Source organism: Haematobia irritans, chromosome 1, assembly GCF_050003625.1.
Source record: "Haematobia irritans isolate KBUSLIRL chromosome 1, ASM5000362v1, whole genome shotgun sequence".
NCBI lineage: Eukaryota > Metazoa > Arthropoda > Insecta > Diptera > Muscidae > Haematobia > Haematobia irritans.
Window position 1 is genome coordinate 88,731,295 of NC_134397.1, and position 3,717 is coordinate 88,735,011.

Here is a 3,717-nt window from a genome sequence, read left to right on the forward strand (position 1 = left end):
GGTCAGCTTCTTAATGTTTACAAGAATGTAGCATCCAAAGGTTTTAGTTTTCTGCAAAGAGATTTAAATTTAGTGACTTCTCTAAAGTGTTGATTTAATTTTTCATATTGACGTACCAATTATTATAAACTAGTTGAAGCAGTTCCAGTTAATTGTCCACCATTTTTTCATCGGTCCGCGTTTTAATGTTTTCAAGAACGTAGAATCCATAATTTTAGTTTTCTGCAAAGATATATACATTTAGTGACTTCCTTAAAGTTTTATTTCATTTTTTATTTTCACTTACCTATTTTTATAAACTATTTGGTTATTTGTCTAAAATTTTCCATTTTTTTAATTTCTTGCAATTGACCACGAACTTCGTTGCACAAATAAGTATTGAAAACCACATGGTTTTTTCCTTGCATTTTAGGGTAGTGTTTTGTCAAAGTTTTCTCATATTATCTTCAACACCTTTTCAAAGATTTCGTCAACATTTTGGCAAATTGGAAGTAATTCGCAAACAATTTGAAGATGTATTGAAGATGAGCTATTTCAAGTCAAGTTGAATTTATGTTGAAAATTATATTTACCCTCAAACTGAAAAGTTGTTGCATTTGAAAAACGCTCATCCTGTGTTTATTGGGTTCTTTGTGCAACGAAGTTCGTGATGAATTGGAAGAAATAAAAATATTATAAAATTTTAGACAAATAACTGAATTTACTCCAAATAGTGTCTAATAATAGGAAAGTGAAAATAAAAAATGAAATAAAATTTTAAGGAAGTCACTAAATGTATATCTCTTTGCTGAAAACTAGTCTTGGGCAAAATCGTTCACCATAGTGATTCGGACTCGTCGTTCCTTTTGTACAAAGGAACTAGTTCCTTCAAATCGTTCCATCGTTCCTTTTCGTTCTAGCTTTTTATATTTGTCATCACTGTCATCTACTAAAGGCAGATATGGTATTGTTTACTATGATCAACGAAGTTCGTTGTCAAACGAAAGATACAAAAAATATTAAAAATTGAGCAAAATTACTTAAAATAGTTTATAGTAATATAGGAAGAAACAATAATGAATGGAAAGTTTAAAGAAGTAACTAAACTGAGCTGGAACTAATGATTTTCTTGAATAGCAGCATACCAATCAATGATTTAATATACATACGCGCCAAAATGAATAAATTGTCTTATAGCTCAAACAAAAGTCAAAAAATCAAATTGCGATCCGCGGAACTATGGAGTGTAAGTTGAAAATAAAACTAAATGACAAAAGGAACGATGAGGATGAAAGAGATTGAACTAGTGACAGTCGTTCCTTTTAGTGAACCGTTCATTGGAACTAGTTTGTTCCGGAACGACACAAGACTACTGAAAACCAAAATTATGGATTCTACGTTCTTGAAAACATTAAAAAGCTGACCGAAGAAAAAATGTTGGACAATTAACTGGAACTGCTTCAAATAGTTTATAATAATTGGTCAATATGAAAAATTAAATCAATATTTTAGAGTAGTCACTAAATTTAAATCTTTTTGCAGAAAACTAAAATCTTTACATTCTTGCAAATATTAAGAAGCTGGCCGATGAAAAATGAGTAGCCTATCGACATTTTCCAGAAAGATTTCAGAGTGCAACCAATTAAAATTGTTAAAAACTTGATATTATTCCATATCATTAACTTCTGGATGAAAATGTGCATCACATCGCCAGTTTAATTTACATCCTATTATCAGCTTAAAATGGATCCAGCACGTTCCTAATTTCAACTTGCCAGCATATTAATTAATTTCAATACAGTTTTATGACACAAACAGGAAGAAAATCGAATTATCTATGCAAAAGTGTTTACAAATATTGTAAATACTTTTTTGTATATTTAAAGTTTTGTTGTTTTGTTCTTATTTGTTGATATGTTTAATAATATATTTATTTTTCAATTAGTATTGTAGTGTATTATGTAGTGTATTATTATATATTTTATTTTGACGAAAATGAATAAATTATGCAAAATTCATAGAATTTTGGCTTTGACTTTCAATTAGAAGTGGGGATATCATTTATAAAAGTTAATTTTAATGTTAATGTTAATTTTTAATTTGACTCGCATCGAAAATTGTTTGAGAAATTATTGAGTAGCGATGCATTTGAATTTGAGAATAACACTTGAGAAATTATTGCTAATGTGTTGAATTTTACTGTTGATGGTAATGTCTGTTTATTGTTGAGAACGCGATTTTCTCAACAATTTCTCAACTAACATAATATTACCCTATTGCTTTGAAAATTTTTGAAATTTAGCATTTTTCAAACGTTTGTGTTTATTGGGGTAGGTTATTTTTAGTAGGAAAAAATGGATCCCTTTTCTATTACAGAAAAGTTTCCTGCAATTTTTTACAAAATACCATCCTCAGGATCTTTTCTGCCTTCTTGTACTCTGCTAGGACCCGTTCCCTGGAAAAGACTATACCACCGTTTTTCAAGTACAAAATATATATGAAGACGATTTTATTTTATAAAGTCTTGTGGATGGATGATTGCGAACCATTTTATATTTCTAAATAATTCGATTTAAAAAAGTAAAGCTGGTTTACAGCTGAATATAGCAGGACTGTGGAGTCGGAGTCTTGGAGTGTGAAGATTTTGCTGGAGTCGAAGCCGGTGTCGTAGAAATTTTGCTCGACTCCGACGAAACAAAATATGAAAAGCACTTCCTATATTTGATTTGCTACTAAAGAAATATTTCGACAAATTAGATTACATTAGGGGTTTTAATCGAACAACGAAAATCGAAGTGCTGGATTTCAGTCGATTCAAAGGGTATTTATATGGGTGAAATTTCACGGTGATATAAAAGTAGGTTTTACTACACGGACGAAGAAGAATGTTTTCTATAAGTGTGTAAAAATTATGTGTTTGGATCTCAAATTTTTTAACACAATATTTTTAAGGGCAAAAATTTAATGTTCATAAACTAGCATAACATGTTTGGGACATTTATGTTAATATGTTAGAACATATTATGTTTGGGACATAAAATGTTTGGAAATATAATATGCTTAGATGCATTATATGTTTGGAACTCAAACTTTTTAACACAATATTTTTATGGGCAAGCATATAATGTTCATAAAGTAGCATAACATGTTTGGGACATATATGTTGATATGTTAGAACATATTATGTTTGGGACATAAAATGTTTTGAAATATAATATGCTTAGATGCAAACATATATTAATTTAGAAATAGCCTATAAACATATATGTGTTTAGAAAGAGAAATGCAAATCATTTGTATTGTCCATTTTTAACATGTTAAAATACCGATTTTTGACCCTATATACTCTTGATAAAGATACAATTTTAAGACAATATAGCAGTAGACCTAATTTTTGTCGTCTTCGAAGTTGGGTCATACCGACAATTTTGTGATATAGCACCTACATTTGGGAGCCACAGTGGTGCAATGGTTAGCATGCCCGCCTAGCATACACAAATTCGTGGGATCGATTCCAGCTTCGGCCGAACACCAAAAAATTTGTCAACAGTGGATTATCCCACCTCAGTAATGCTGATGATATTTCTGAATGTTTCAAAGCTTCTCTAACTGGTTTCACTGCAATGTGGAACACCATCGGACTCGGCTATAAAAAAGGAGATCCCTTGTAATTTAGCTTAAAGTAGAATCGGGCAGCACTAGTGATAAGAGAGAAGTTCTATGGACTGAATAGCCTAA

The 3,717-nt window shown here is 30.5% G+C and overlaps 1 long non-coding RNA gene across 1 annotated transcript; it reads left to right on the forward strand.

The window, feature by feature from the left end:
- The first annotated feature begins 429 nt into the window (after positions 1–429).
- Positions 430–2,002, forward strand: LOC142221394 (uncharacterized). The gene is made up of 2 exons (XR_012718023.1): positions 430–1,460; positions 1,522–2,002. It is a non-coding gene; the product is annotated as an uncharacterized LOC142221394 (long non-coding RNA).
- Positions 2,003–3,717: the final 1,715 nt, after the last annotated feature.